Source organism: Onychomys torridus, chromosome 13, assembly GCF_903995425.1.
Source record: "Onychomys torridus chromosome 13, mOncTor1.1, whole genome shotgun sequence".
Taxonomy (NCBI): Eukaryota; Metazoa; Chordata; class Mammalia; order Rodentia; family Cricetidae; genus Onychomys; species Onychomys torridus.
The window spans coordinates 34,049,896-34,066,805 of record NC_050455.1 but is presented as its reverse complement, the minus strand read 5'-3'; positions in this window follow the sequence as shown (position 1 = coordinate 34,066,805).

Below are 16,910 nucleotides of genomic sequence, written 5' to 3'. Positions count from 1 at the left end.
AACTCTGTATTCCTGTCTCAAAAGATAAACTCCCACATCTTTTCATTCTCCAATACAACCAGACACTTAAAGTGGGCATCAGTGAGCCGAAGTTCAGATGAATATGGGTTGTTGGGCTGTGTTCACAGTAGCTAATACCTTCTCTGTATCTGTCTTCCTTAGTTCCAAAGACCAGGCCTGTGGACAGTGGGGATTGGATCATAAACCTGTATTCATACCCAACACAAGTCTCAGTATTGGGTAGAGGGTAGCCAAACTGATGGTGGTGGGCTTCTCAAACTGGACTCAAGGGAGAGCCAGTTCTGGTACTGAGTCACACAGTCATTAGACAGCTGGGGTTCTGGTGTTCCTCAGAAGAGGGCCTCAACTGTTGACTTGTTTGTTTTCTTCCATTAAGAAAGCAGTAACTGCCACAGATCTTAGACAGGTGGGCCATCCTGGGGCTACAGGGTCCAATTATTTGGAAAGGTGTGTCACAGGGTGTTTCCATGGCCCCAAAGTTTGGGGTAAAGCCCTTTTTGTCTTTTGTTTAGTCTCAGCCCAGATTAGGGTCTTAGTATCTTAGTGCCCCCCGCTTGGGCTCGTGTATAGAGGCCTTGCTATTTCCACAAACTCTGGTATCCAGAGGCAGCAATATCCAGCTGCAGCTAGGATCTCTTGAACCTGTCTTAGTATTTGGAGCTGGGAGCTGAAGAATCCAATTATCCTACTCCAAGACAGGCTCCTTTTGCCTCCCTTCAGCTGGTAGCCTCCTACAAAGCTGGGCTTTCTTAGCCGACATTCTGAGCCCAAGATCTGTAGCTCTTACAGCAGTCACTCGGCGGCCCTCTTATAATCTACTTTCCCAGGAAACCTCTGTCAGAAGGGCAGGAAGTCTGCAGTTAGTGTCTTGAAATCCTGGGGCAGCCTGGTCCAGGTATGTTGCCCACTGTAACCTCCCACTGGGTCTCTCCATTTAAAAGCAAAATGGCTTGACTCACCTCTGCCAAAAGGAAGCTGAAGAATGCGTCTTTCAGGTCCAAGACAGTGTAATACCTGTTTTCTGGAAGAATCCGATTCATGAGAATGAGAAATTCTAGGTTTCTTCATAGGCAGGAGAAGCGTGTTCCAGGGTGCGTGGCAGGGCCCCAGGATGCCTTTCTCTTCAAGTCAGGCAACATGGACTGAAATTTCCCCTTTCATTTCCAGGGTCATTGGGTATTGTTTAATTTGGATGGAAGTAGCTGAACCGGTTAGTTGAACAATTACAGGAGCTTGCTGTTGGGCCATTCTTTGGGGGCTTGGTTTCTGTCCATACTGCTGGGAATCTCTGTGCACTGAGAGACAGTCCAACTGTGTCTTTTGATTGGAGGCAGGATATTCAGTTGAGACATTTTTCAGACAGGGGGTAAGACACACAAGTTTTCTGGGCATTTGTAAGTCTAACTGCATCTCATCACCAGTGAACGTGACAATGGCTTTTCAGTTTATGCAAAAGGTCTTGTCCCCATCAGCTCTATGTTGTTGAACCCCCTTTGAGATACTTCTAACAATCTACTTAGACCTTAAAATTTTTAAACTTTTATAGCTTTTTTTTTTTTTTTTAGTATCTCAGGCCCACTGGGTGACAAAGGAAATCTTTTTAGCAGCTGTCTTTAATCTTTCAAAAAAGCACCTAGTGAAAATTGTTTAAAGTCGCCTTGGTCAGTGTTGGACTGACGGGAAAATCCACTCTGTCCAGGGGTGGGTGTTGCCTGGCAGCTATCCCCCTGCCCAGTCCAGGGGTGGGTTTTCTACTTTTTTCAGAGAATGATGGGGTTTACAGACCAAAAAGAGACATAAACTATGAAAGAAGAAGGAGTGGAACTTCTTCCCCTTTTAGGCTCAGCCCAGGGGAATTTTCCCCTTCCCCAGGACTGCTCAGAGCAAGCGTGGAGCTGAGGGGAAGGCTCACTTGAGGCAACCATTTCCCCCTCCCCTCTATGCCTTCTACTTAGACAGCAGGGGGTTCTGAGTGACAGGCTCAGTCCCTCCCCACCTCCACCCAGGGACCAACCATGACCCTGAGGAGGAGTCAAGCAGCAAAACAAATGAGCATTCCTGCTCCCAGAGTGACACAGGTGGAGGTTTTCTTGGATTCTCTGGGTGACCTGGTAGAGGCATAAGGATTCAAGTGCCCAGCAGGAGGGGCACAGGTCTCACACCAGAGGAAGCCAGTGGTCAATACAGGAAAACAAAACCAACAGAGACACATAGACAGACACACACACACACACACACACACACACACACACACACACACACACATAGTAAAGACAACCGGGGTGGCTACCACACATTCATACACCTGAACAGACAGAGGGACTCCAGTGATATCTCACATAGGCTGGACACTGGATCAGTGCCTGACCTCTCCTATGTGTCCAAACGGAAGGCTCTTTAATCTGCCTCACCTCCAGAGGTGACAGACCAGGGGACTTTCTAATCTGTTTCCTTTTGGGGTGGGGGTGTCAGACCCCTTTGAAGCGTTAGGCAGCAGTTGATCAAAGGGCACCCTAGGAACCTGGAACATCTCATGTTGTGCACCTCCTAGAAGTCCCCTGACCACTGTACTATTTCATGCTCCAGTGTCTGGAGGCCTGGTCTCTGAGATCTCGATGGGACCTCCAGAAATGTTGTGGGATATTCACCAGAGAAGACTGCTCAGACATTGGTTTAAGCCAATAGAAAGTCTTTATTAACCAGCTGGCAACCACACTGGGTGTTTGGGATCCCAGTGTAGCCCAAAAACCTTTCTCAGGGTGAGCTTTTAACCACAAAAAAAAAAAGCTCTAGATTGACATACTCCATTTATCAAGGATAGCTAGTCAGAAGCTAAAACACAAGGTTAATACATTTAGAAACTTTCCAAAACTACCGACTTTGATGAATTAGGACTTTGTTTTAGTTTTAGCAGGTGGTGTCATTTACGTGTTGAGTATTATATCCTGAATGGTACTTCTATCATGGAGTAGGTTGTGCTCCTGTTACAGTTAACAAAGTATAAACATTCAGCATAATGAACCAGCCTGACTCCATCTTAAGATCCAAAGCCATCTTGTTATTAGGTCAAATAAGTTTGTTTCTCTTTGCTGTGAACTTAAGTTTCTATTTCTTGGAAGTTGACCTTACTGTACCTTGAACCTTCCAACTATTTGACTTGGTCTGCACTCAGACTGGGCCTTGACCTAAACCCTTCCAAACCACAAAATGTTATGCCAAATAACTGCCTAAACTGCTATCTGTTTCTGTATTTTCTTTGCCAAATTCCTATGTTACCAAAATTCCTTCTGAAACCCCCAGTTTGTTTTTCTCTATATATAAAGAGGCCTGAGGAGTTATCAATGCTGTTCTCCTGAACACCATCTCAGAGAGAAGCAGCCACCATACTGGCTTTGCTGTGCACAGAAAATAAAGCTTGCTTAATTTGACAAAGAAATATTTGAGTCAATGATCTTTATTCTTGTTGGTGGGATTAGCAGGCACAGTCCACAGAGATTTCTTGGTGTGCTGGGAAACTAGGTCTGTATTCTTGTTTATTTGTTTGTTTGTTTTGGGTTTTTAAGATAGGGTCTTACTACATAGCTCTGGCTGTTCTGGAACTCACTATATAGACCAGACTGGCCTCAAACTCACAGAGCTCTGTTTGCCTCTGCCTCTGGAGTGCTAGGATTAAAGCTACGCACCACCATGTCTAGATAGGTCTGGACTCTGAAATCCATTTAATAATTTTTTATGGGCAATGCTAACACAGGTGGTCAAGGTACAAGCTGTTGTTATTTCAAATCAGAACATAAAATGGTGTTATTAAATAAGATAGTGGTGAAACAAACAGCTAAATTTTAGGGTAAAATTAAGGTATTCTTTTACTTCATAGCAATTATACTATAAAATATCAATAAAAAACTTAGGAACTAGTGAGCTGGCTCAGTGGGTAAAGTTAGTAGACAGCAAGCCTGGCAACCTGAGTTGGATTTCTAGAACTCACATGCTAGAAGAAACACACTAGTTGTCCTTTGATCTCCATATATGCACGGTAGGGCAGACACACACACACACACACACACATAAAAATAAATAAATAAAAGATAAAAAGTAATGTTGGAGACCAGCTCTAACCTGTCAAAGGGTTCTTGGGGAGAGGAGTGAGGAATGAGGAAGTATTAGATAGAAATATAGGCAGAGATGATGAGAAAGACAGACACAGGATAGCTTCAGGAGGGTCTGGGTCAATATCCAGTTGCCCCAACTTTATTCATACTAGGCCTTTTATACAACAGCAAGGGGAAGAGTAAAAGATCTCCCCCTTCCAAGGTCGAGGTATAAAGTACCAACAAGTATAGACCCTTCAAACATCTGGTACCCACACCTTTGGCCAAATCATCCCATTATGCAGCCCTGCTGGGCAAAGCAAGCTCAGACATTCTGACCTTGAGTAAGGCCTTACTAGGGAGCCTCTGTGTGCCCCCACAATGTAAGAATTAAAAAAAAAAACAACTTACATATTTTTTAAAAATTAGAATTCCAGATAAATATGAGCAGTGCTGTTAACACCTATGCCCATATTTTAATTGACAGCATAGAAGGAAGCAATCATTAAAAAAAAAAAATGGTGGGTGGGTTTCCTTACAAAGGGAGTGATTGGTACCAAGGCACAGACACTGGAATGGGTATGGCAACCTCCAGTCAAAGAAAGCCAGTGTTTCTGTACTGGGGAAGTGTGCGAGAAAGAGAGCAAAAGAGAATGGAATCTCAGAGCTAGAAAAGAACAAAGCCATATAAAGCCTTCTATATTGTGTCGAGGACACTGCATTTTAGTCCTTGTGTAATAGTAGTTTAAGAGTGTCTCAGGCAAGGGTGACATCCCATCCAGGAAGGTTAACAGGGGCCAAAAGTGGACTGAGAGACAGCAGGGTAGAGAGGAGTGATGTGGACTGCAGCAGACAAGGCATGAAAGTCAGAAAACAACACACCCGAGGCTTAAGCTTCAGTCTAATAGTCATGATGGTGCCATTTCCTTGGGGGGGGGGGGCAGAATCCATTTTAAAGTAGAGATGTAGGGAGAGAGTGAAGTCCTGAGTGAGTGTGTATTGCTGACATGGTCACAGCCATGTCAAGGACCCGAAGGCCTCAGCTCCTGCCTTGAGTTCCTGCCTCTGCTTCCCTCAATGATGATCAATAATATGTTATATAAAATAAACCCTCTCCTTCCAAGTTGCTTTTGGCCATGGTGTTTTTAACAGCAACAGGAAGTAACTATAAGAGCATGTCAATCAGTCAAGGAGTATCTATGTACACTATATCATCTCAATCATCTCCCTGCAAGACTGAAGGCAAAGAGAGAGAAGTCATTGATATGAGCCTCCAGTCACCTTAGATTCCAAGAACAAAACCTTGCAAGAAGCAATACCCCAAAATGAGGGAAACTAACCATAAGGTTGAGGCTTCACCCTAAAGCAGAGGGAATTGAATGAAAAAAAAAAAAAATAAAGGAATAAAAAGGAAAGGCTGCCCCTAGGTATGGTGGAGGAAAAAGTTTATTATAGACATGTGGGAGAGCATAGTCAGAGGCAGGGACATTTGGGAGAATTCAGAGTGAACATAACCAAGCGTAGCAGGGCACTGTGGAGAGAGAAGTGGGAGGGAGAACAGAGGAACAAGATGTGGAAGCCAGGAGTACAAAACTGGCAGGTAAAAATGTCTGAATTATATAGGGAAGAGCTCTGGGGGAAGGGCAGCCCAGTCCCTGGGCTAGAGAATTTGGGATAGAGGATGGGGTATGTCATCCCTACCCTGTAATGGTGGGGACTAAAGGATGCTGGGAGAACCTGGCATGTTCCACTCTGACATGTTAAATAGGCACCTTAGGTGTTTGTCTTGGATTTGAAATTTACAGCAATCACCTCCTAGGAGCTACTTTTTCTCCTCAAACTATAAGGATTTCTTTAAACTATCTTATAGGACTAAAGCTAAAGCAGTGGTTCATCAGACCACATCTAGACCAGAACTATTTAATTAAGCATAGCTTTTGTCTGTCTCTATTTAAATGTAAATCTCATGTCTACCCTGAAGATGGACTTTGGGTCATTGTGTTAGGTAGCTAGTTAGACATTAGCAGGGCTTAGAAGGTTACTAATAGCTAGCTAGCTAAACCTTACAAGATTTCTATCTCGGTGGAGGCCTTGGGGGTGGTGGTGAGAGTGTGACATATCATTGTCTCCACAGTAAGAGTAATAATCTGAATGGGTCTGCCAATGGTTGTTCACTCACACCTCCTGAGAATGGTACATTGCTCTGATTTCCCATTCTTGCTCCTGAGACTGTGCTCTCTATTTCAGAACAAACTGTCTTCTACACTGTGCTTTGTGTATCTCATCTGAATTCTTCAAAGAGAGATCACAAGGAATGAGGAGTTGAAAGGAGCTCAGAACAAGATGCCAGAATGACTGGGCCTCTATTATTCTACCCAATGTGGCCCATTAAATGAATCCCCTCACTTGTTTTTTTTTTAGCACCACTTATCTCTTTAATTGGTAAATTGGGGCAAACTGAGCCTAGTCTGATGGAGCAGCCAATGCTTGTGATTTTTGCCTTAAAAATTCTAATTGTCTAACCACAGTTATTGTTTATTTCCTTTGCCTAAAGGACTATGGAATATGACCAGACCTGCTCATGTTTCATTTCAGACATGTTTTGACTTTACCATTTGATGACATCCTTTTTTTTTTCCCTACATTCCCCATGGCACTCATCTTACCCAAAGTTCACCTGTACAGAAATATTGAGGAAGAAATAACATTTTGCAATGATTTACAATTCACCCAACATCGGGACCATGAATATGTACTGTTTCCCATAAGGAATTTATAAATAACCCAAGCAGTATCGTTAACATTGGTGGGCCAAGGGCCAAAGGCATCTGAAAAACATCAGCAGTGTTTTTCATAGTCGGCCTACAAGCTTTGCAATCATTATGGTTGTAATCCTGTAGCCCTGGCATATTCTAAATAGTCTAGATATCCTTTTGTTACTTGCAAAATTAGTGTGCTTAACAGGAATCTTGAACTAAAAGCTACCCTCCAAAAATCGATGCAGAGAGCTTGCAATCTCTCCTTATCAAAGGAATGAAGTTAGACTTTGCCAAATCTGGAATTCTTATTAGAGTTTCAGGACTCTGGGACCTGGCAGCCTTACAAGCAAATCTCATCCACACACCTTCAATAGGCTAATTAAAGAGACAAATTAATAGTGAAAAGCATACAGGGAGAATACATGTATTCAATGTGGCTTCATGGGCAGAGGAATAAAGAGGTCTGGCTTAGGGTCTTCACATGAGAGGAAGGTTGAAAGAAAGGACAAGTGTCTTAGTTAGGGTTTCTATTGCTGTGAAGAGACACCATGACCACAGTAACTGTTATAAAGGAAAAACACTTAATTGTGGTGGCTTACATTTTTAGAGGTTTAGTCCATTATCATCATAGTACAACATGGTGGTGTGCAGGTAACATGGTGCTGGAGAAGGAGTAATGAGTTCTTACATCTTGATGTGTAGGCAACAGGAAGTGGTCTGTCTCACTAAGTGTGGCTTCAGCATATATGAGACCTCAAAGCCCTGCTCCATAGTGACACATTTCCTCCAATAAGAACACACCTATGCCAACAAAGCCACACCTCCTAAAAGTGCCACTCCGTTTGGGGGCCATTTTCTTTCAAACCACGACAAGGGTATGGATAACTGAACAGTCCTTATGGAGGTCTAAGTCACAGTTGTCTGCATTTTAGTCACTCCTGTAAGATGGTTTGTCAAACTGTCAGAACTGTGGGAAATCTCTTTCTGGAAGACTGAAGATAAATCACTCCTTTGGCTGGCATTAAAATTTCAGCCTATCCCTTCTCATCATGGGATTCTTGGAAAATTCCAATTTCTAGGGCTACATTGTCTGAATTGTCTGATAGCCAAAGAGAGGCACTTATTTAAGAGATTTTCCCAGAAGGGAGACAGTGTTATTTATTAAGCAGTGCCGTTTACCATATAAGAGAAGCCTTGAGACACACACACACACACACACACACACACACACACACACACACGCACACACAACTACTCTAAGCGTTTATTAAGGGAAGAGAATAGAAAGGGTGTGCATAGGCCTATGGAATGACCGTGCAGAAAGAGAGAGAAGGAATAGGTGGAACCCACTTTTATAGGTCCCCCCTGGACATGCACATGTGAGTTTGCATAGCTATGCCACACATGTGCATAGATGACAAGATCACGCAGCACATGGATTACGCAGGACGGAAGGCCCTGGGATGACTAAGCATCTTGCCTGTAGCTGGGGGAGTGGCTAGGAATTCTAACAGACAGATTTCTAGGATGTGAGGAAAGAATGCTATGACACTTGAGAACGAATCGTTGTCTCCTTCAGGTTCTGCACAGTTATTGAAGGAAATTCATTCCATATCACTGTCTCTGCTTAAAGAGACTGTCGCCACTCTAGAGATGGTGGGACCTGGGAGAATGGAGCCTATGCATGAGGCTGACTAAAGTCTCATGTAATCACCAATTTAAAGTATCAGACAATTTATACTTTGAGGGTGAAGAAAGGGCATATGAGTAAAGTTCCTAAGAGTTCAGGCTATAAACCTTCTGAATAACAATAGCAAGCCTCGATGGGTAATCGGAAGCAACCCCACTCCTACCTGCTACTCTTGGGAGAGGCATGAAAACACAGTCCAAGAATAGACACATGTTTGGAAGGAACTGAGATCTCACAAGACTTTTGTCTTGTTTTCTTGGCGTGTTCTCACAAGCACTCAGAATTACTCTACACAGCTCCATTCCTGGACTGTGTTCTGACAGGGATCAATGCAGCTCCTAGATCACCTCTGTTCCAGCATGCAACTTATCCAGGACCTCATGGGTAACTGGTTTCCGCTAGGGCAGTGGTTCTCAACCTGTGGGTCATGGCCCCTTAGGATGTCGAATGATCCTTTCACAGGGGTAGCCTAAGACCATCAGAAAACACAGTTGTTTGCATCTCAACTCATAACAGAAGCAAAATTACAGTTATGAAATAGAAAAAAATAACTTTATGATTGGGGTCACCACTGTTATGAAACGGTACACAAGGGGCCTTGGAGGGTTTGAGCGGAGGAGACACGCCATGAGGGTGGCAGCCAAGGGGGCTCAGCTGAAAGTTACCCACACCATGCAGGTGTGACATCCATATGGAAAATTTTATTATTAAAGGGGGAGGGGAGAGGGAAGAGAGAGAGAAAAAGGGAGAGAGAAAAGGAGAGAAAGCAAAGTGGAGGGGTGCACAGCTTCGTGAAGAGAGAGGGAGGGAAGAAGAAGGGGGAGGGGTTTTTTCCTCTTAAAGGGGTCTTTACATAAGCTACCTCAAAATGCTGTGTGGGTCCCCAAGGGGCAAGCCTGAATGCCAACAACTAGAACATGAGAAACTTTATTAAAGGGTCTTAGCCTTTAGGAAGGTTGAGAACCACTGGTCTAGGGGGTGGTGTATTCTGGGGGTTCTGCTGTTCTGAGACTCCAAGATGACTAAAAGGGAAGAGCTAAGGACAGTGACTTATCTGTTTCCTCAGTCAAACTGAAGGAGACAGACACAAAGTGGAGGCGGCAGTACCAGGCTTTCATTCTGCTTTTAGGTACCTTGTGGGTCCAAGTGAGGAGTCAATGCTTTTGTGCTAAAACAACTTCGGGGTGCCTGTTTTTACCATTCTGGCATGCTCATTTCAGTTGAACCTTCTAAATGTCAAGGTTTTTTTCCAGATAGAATTTCAGCTCATCAGTACATCAAGGGTTAATTACCCAAGGTGCTAACAGACTGAGGCTCATTTGACGATCTTAGCCTTCACCACATTTGGGGAAATTACTCATGTTTTCAAGAAGCAAACTTCCCATCAGTTCAGTCTGGAAGATGGACCAAGGATCTCTCCCCTTGAACTCACCCATACTCAACAACCAGAACTGCTGAGTTCTGTAAGATTCTCCAGTCTAGTTCCTGCTTAAGAGGAAAAAGAATGGCATGCCATTGATAAGCCTTAAACATCCTGTTTGCACTGAGGGACAGATCATTAAAGCTTCCTGTCAGGTACACTGAGAGATGGATGTGTACAACAAAACCTCATGACACCCAGCTGTACCTTCCAAAGGTGAAGACAACACCAAAGAGCTGGTGTCTAACCACATGGAGGCTGCCGATGTACATAGCCTTCCCTCCATACTTTACTGCAGGGGATTTCCAAGGCCCGTTTGGTGTTTTTGAATTAGTTGATAAGACCATTCAACCTGCCTTTAAGCTTTAAATCCGTGTGTGTGTGTGTGTGTGTGTGTGTGTGTGTGTGTGTGTGTGTGTGTGTGTGTGTTGGTTAGAGGGGGGTGGGGGAGGAATGGGACAGATAGGAAATCCTATTTAGTTCTCTTCCTTTTCTTTCTTCTCTCTCTTTTTCTAACTATTTGTTTTTTAAAATACACTTTTTCTTTTCAAAAAAGGATAATTTGCCAACAAGCTTTTGGAGGGGACTCAAGGATTGGAGGGGACCTCTAAGCCTGGTTTTTTCTAAGGACTCTTAAATACATATCAGGGGTCAGACGACCCTGATAGACTGGAGCTGCAGGATTAATTAGCTCGGGCAATGGGGGTTTTCCCTCCGGCTGCCTGAATTCCATGCAGGAAACTGCCCTTTAATTACCACCCTCTGATTTCCATCCAAAGGTTCCCATTGATTTTCTAAGAGCTTAAATGTTAATTTATGCTTAAAAACAATTGTGTTCTTTAGAACATTTTATCCACTGACAGATAAAGAGAGGTGGGGGGTGGAAGGTGAGGTGGGGGGGTCCTTTCTCAATTAAAGCACACACACAAAAAAAACAAAAACAAAAACAAAAACAAAAACAAAAAACAAAAACAAAAAAAAACAAACAAAAAACAAAAAACAAACCTAGGAAACCTAGGATGGCTTTCCTGAACCAGAGATAAAATAAAGATGGAAGTCTATGGGTACCCTGGTTACCTGGCATGCCAGCCTATGGTTTGCTTCTGTTCACATCCTAATGTCCCCAGCGTGAAAGAAGCAATGAGAAGGGATTCCATGGGATTCCATTTGTGTGAAGCCTCTTGACTCTTGCCCATTCATTCACCACCAATTATTTGGTTTCCTAGTCAGTGACCCAGACTTCTGTAAGCTGTAATGCTTGTCTCTGCAGGGGAAGGCAGCTTCCATTGGGGCCTTTAGGATAAAACCTTTTTTAATGCATCCATATTTTGCAACTTCCCTGGGGAAAATGGTGCAAAGAGGAGGGAGCTGGGGAGAACTGCTCAAGGTACCCTGCAGTCTTTCCCCATAGCTCCAGGAAATCTACAATCCACACATGTATCACCTGGAAGGCTTCACAGGGAATTGTTGGTCACATTACAAATCCATCTACAATCAATCCAAATTGACAATTGCCTAAAATTACAGTGACAGAGACATAACGCTCCAGCTTTGTGAGGCTCCAGCCCCAAACCACACACAAGGCCAAGCCTCTCTTACTGTTTTCAGTTCCTTATATTAATGGAACGTGAAATTGAATTCTAGGATCTGTGATGTTGTTGCTACTGCTGCTGCCATTTCATATTTATGGCTTTTAGAAATATCTTGAAGACCATGTAAGAGCTATGCACTCGATTCCAAACTAGAGAAACCTTTCTTTCTCGATTTAATGTGGTGCTCTTTGGAAGGAAATATTGTGTTTTTTTCCTTGGATTTTTAGGCTAAAGTATCAATGGTTCTTAACGGTGGTTCTGTTCAAGCTTCACTAATGTGAATGAAAAGGAATAAACAGGAAAAGGAACATGGCTGGTCCAGGGTTTCTGCACCAGATGAATGAAAAAAACAGAAATAAAAAGGAAAGAACACAAACGGTTTCCAGGTATGGTGGAGAAGAAAGTTTATTATATATATATATATATATATATATGTGTGTGTGTGTGTGTGTGTGTGTGTGTGTGTGTGTGTGTGTGTGACAGAGACAGAGACAGAGACAGACAGAGACAGAGAGCATAGCTAGAGGCAGGGACATCTGGGAGAGTCCAGAGTGGACATGACCCTGATGCCCCTGAGCCATGTGATGAACAGGGGGAGGGGAAGGAGAGGGGAGAGATGGGAACCAGGAGGCCCAAAGAGAATAGATGAAAAAGGCAGCTAACCAAGATGGTTGAATTATATAGGGAAGGGCAGCTGGGGGAAGGCCTGGACAAGTTTAGGGTAGGGGGGCAGGGTATGCCAGCTAGGAGGGTCCTGTAACAGGTAGGGACTGAGGGATGCTGAGAGAACCTAGCAGCCAGTGTCCACTTTGATATGTTAAATAGGCACCTCAGCCATTTGTCCTGGGTTTGAAAACTAACATAGTGAAAACAGGTTTAGCTGTATTGTGTCTTTAAAAATTAGAATTCCTCAAGGATCTTGTCTCATTGCATGCAATTCATTTGTATTTGTGTTTGCCATAGTCATTGGAGTCTCTGAAACATCAATGACTATCAACTCTGAAAGTCTCTCCTGCTTGTTAGCATCTTTGTCAGAATGATTTGTGAAGAATTTGTAATACAGAAAGAAGAGTTAATTCTCTATAAAGTTCACCCACACAGCAAATCAGATTGAGAAGCATATGTGTGTGTGTGTGTGTGTGTGTGTGTGTGTGTGTATATATTCTACTTAAATATCTGTTCTACTTCAAAACAAAAAATTGTCTGAGGTGTCACACAACTCCATGTTGTTACCTACAGCAACCTGAACTCTGTTCAGAGCCTCTACTCAAGTGAAACTGTCATTTTTGACAACAGAAAAGAATTTCAAGATGAGCCAGAATGAAGCAGAATTGGAGTTTTGTTTTTTTGTTTTAAGAAGAGATTTTTAAACCCAGACTTATGTATAGGGATCAATAGAAAGAAAGGTACTCAGGGAAATGCTAACACATCCAGGAATGTAGGTGCCAGCTTCTCAAGAGAGACTTACTTGGGTTAAATGCCTTAGCAGTAGCTTCATACAAGATTATGAGGCTTCTGGAATCTTGTTGCTCAGACAGTTTTTAAGGGACAATCCCCCACCCCTTATTTCTTTTCACTTTTTCAATAAGGGCAATTGTAGGGTGGTTCTGGAGGTCCCTTGGACTGGGTTGTAATCTGATAAGGTAAAACCAGGGATAATGAAGCTTACTGATGTGATTAGGTGTAGTTAGATTTTTCCTGCCTGGCCCAGTCAGGACAAATCTCTCTTACCCGCCAGTCCCTTAGAAGACTGGAGAGAGACACTGCCAGCCGCCGCCATGAAAAGCAACGTGTAAAGACACTGGTAAGCCACAAGCCCTGTGGCAAAGTATAGACTAACAGAAATGGGTTAATTTAAGATAGAAGTAGATAACAAGAAGCCTGCCACAGCCATACAGTTTCTAAACAATGTAAGTTTCTGTGTGCTTACTTGGTTGGGTCTGAGCGACTGTGGGACTGGCGGGTAAGAGAGATTTGTCCTGACTGGGCCAGGCAGGAAAAATCTAACTACAATTAGGACATGCCTTTCCCTTGATATGGGTGTTCTTATAAGAGTCCTAGGAATTACAAGTTTAGAACTGGGAAAGGAGAAAGGCTGTATTCAAAGGTCATGTGTGTTTACATTACTGGAGGGTATCTAGGGTGTCCCATGATGTGGTGTCTGTCTTAGTTACTGTTCTAATTGCTGTGACAAAATACCATGACCAAGTCAACTTATGAAAACATTTAATTAGGGGCTTGCTTACAGTTTCAGAGGGTTAGTCCATGATCATCAGGACAGGGAGCATGGGAGCAGATAGGAAAGCATGATACTGGAGCTGGAACTGAGAGCTTACATCCTAATCCACAGAGAGAGAGAAAGAGAAAGAGAGAGAGAGAGAGACAGAGACAGAGACAGAGAGAGACAGAGACAGAGACAGAGACAGAGAGAAGGAAAAACCAGGTCTGGTGTGGGCTTTTGAAATCTCAAACACACCTCCAGTGATATATCACCTTGTCTTAGTTAGGGTTTCTATTGCTGTGAAGAGACACTATGACCGTAGCAACTCTTATGAAGTAAACATTTCATTGGAGTGGCTCAATTACAGTTTCAGGGGTTCAGTCCATTATCATCGTGATGGGGAGCATGGTAGCATGCAGGCAGACGTGGTGCTGGAGTAATAACTGAGAGTCCTACATCTTGCAGGCAACAGGAATTATCCAGGGAAAGTGGGCAGTATCCTGAGCATAGGAAACTTCAAAGCCTGCCCCAATACTGTCTCCAATAAGGTCGTACCCACTCCAACAAAGCCAATGTTTAACAGAGCCACTCCCTACAAAATTAAAAGGTCAAATACACTCAAACTACCACATACCTCCAACAAGGAGGACACACCTCCTAATCCTTCCTAAACAGACCACCAACTGGGGCCCAGACATTCAAGTATATGAGCCCACAGAGGTCATTATCATTCAAACTACCACAATGTCCAGATTCTTTGCATCTCAAACAATGAATTGGACAAGACCTAGAGTACTGTCCACAGAATAAGAATGGGCTTCAGAAGACATGTGGCTCAAGCCTCCTGAATTCTTTGGGGGTGGGGTCACTTTATGAGTTTATGTGGAGCTGCTGCTGCCCAGAGAGAGGAAGGAGATGCTGTTTTACCCTGATTGACAGATGGAATATTACATAACTCTGGATGATCTATCTGTTTGTGCATAATGTTAAGCATATGTACACCCCACCATGCATACACATGAGATCGTAAATAGATGTTTTCCCCTGGCAGGTGGCTTCAAGTGTCCTTGAAAATCTGTCATTTTTCCCTCTGAGACAAGACGAATCTGTTGCACTCATGCCCAGTACTGATTTAAATCCCTACTGGAAAGTGAGATTTACTTCTAAACTCACATGGATGAACAATACATACACACACACACACACACACACACACACACAAACACACACACACACACACACACACACACACACACACATGCATACACACAAACATGCACTTAAAAACTAAGCCTAGGTAAGAGCTCCATAAAGAAGCAGCCAAGTTGACCAGCAACCAGCACCCAGGCACACTGTGCTGCTTATCCTGAGCAGGGTCAGTAGTATGCTGTGGAATAATTCTTCTGTATACTGTGAATATGTATTACTCTCATTGGTTAATAAAAAGCTGACAGGTATAGCCAGGCAGGAATTTAGGTGGGAAAGCCAAACTGAGAATGATGAAAAGGAAGAGGGCAGAGTCAGAGGTGTTGCCAGCCACATGCAGAGGGTACAGGAGATGAATATGTCACACTAATAAAGGTATCATGGCAGAGCATAAATAAGGAATATAGGTTAACTTAAAATGTAAGAGCTAGTTAGTAATAAGCCTGAGCTATTGGCTGATCATTTACAATTAATATAAGTCTCTGTGTGGTAATTTGGAAGTGGCTCCTGGGATGGGAAAATTCTGCCTACATCTGGCATTCCAACATGGGGCCAGAATTTCCACCTAAAAGCTGAGAAAAGCTTAAAAAGGGATTCTAGACACACAAGAATGGAGTCAAGCACAGCTAGGTAGCTGCATTTTCATGGGTGGGTTCTGTTCACTAGCAGTGAACAGAGGTGTGGCTCCTTTAAGAGACAGCTTCTGGGCTCAGTACTAGCCTCAAAAATGGGCAGCTCTTTTAAGAGACCCTACTGCCAAACACTTATATGGTGTTTATGAGTAGCCAGTGGCACACTACTCAGTGGTCGTGTGGATCTAGAAACTCCCCAGAGTTGGAAGAGTAAACAGGACTTCCAGAGCTGGTAGTAAATGTACCTCAGTCATGAGACTAGACACAGGGAACTGAGGGGCAGGAGCCAGCACCAGCATGCTATGATCTAAGTTACACAACAAGGTTTTTGTTTGTTTGTTGTTTGTTTTCGTCAGATAGACAAAAAAGATTACAGATACTCAGTAAAGACAGATTCAGACTAAAAACCCTCTAAACAGGTTACAGAGTGTTTTAAAATGTACAAAGGCTTGGGAGAGAAAAGAAAAAGGGATTAGATAGTCATAAAAAAGAAAAATATAGTTTTAAAATAATGAAACAAAGTCCTTAAAAGGAGAATAATGAGAAATACTGGGGAATACACGTGTAGTCTGGATACTGTATATATGTTATTGTGTTATTTCTGAATTTTTGGCTGCTTAGAGACATTGGATTATGAAAACTGCTAGATTTAACCAACCTCTCTATTCAAAAAACATCTCAGCTTCAAACTTTAAGTCAAAAGGTGTTATGTTACTTTGGAGGAGAGGTTTTGCTTTATTTTCACAGGAAATGAAAGACTATGGATTCACTCAAAGTTAAAGATGATCAGGTTTGACCAAGGAAGACCCCCGTGAAAATCCTAGTTACAAATACAAAGAAATAAACCTGAAAGAGCTACAAGACACATGATGTTTATTTTTACCTGCTCAAACACATTTAAAAAAGTCATTTTTGCCTGACTCACATAAAATATACAGTCTATACTTGTTGTAATGCAGATATGTATATATGTATGTTACCTTTAAATGTTGGTGTATTTTCAGAACAAGGGAACCAGTCATCAATGAAAACAAATGGCCCAGGTGATCCAGCATCTCAGAACACCTCTGTTACAGTCTCCTCAGAGTTCTATATCCAGAACAGCTTCAACGCTGCTGGCTGAGATGGTTTAGCCTCACAGACTACTCCAGTCAGGACTTGACTATAATCCTACATTTTCTCAGGGTTCCCCAGTGGTTATCAGTGCCCCAATCAACAGGAAGTAGTCTTAAAAAACTGCACCCACATTCCCAAAAAATGGGTTATGGATGTTTACTATCT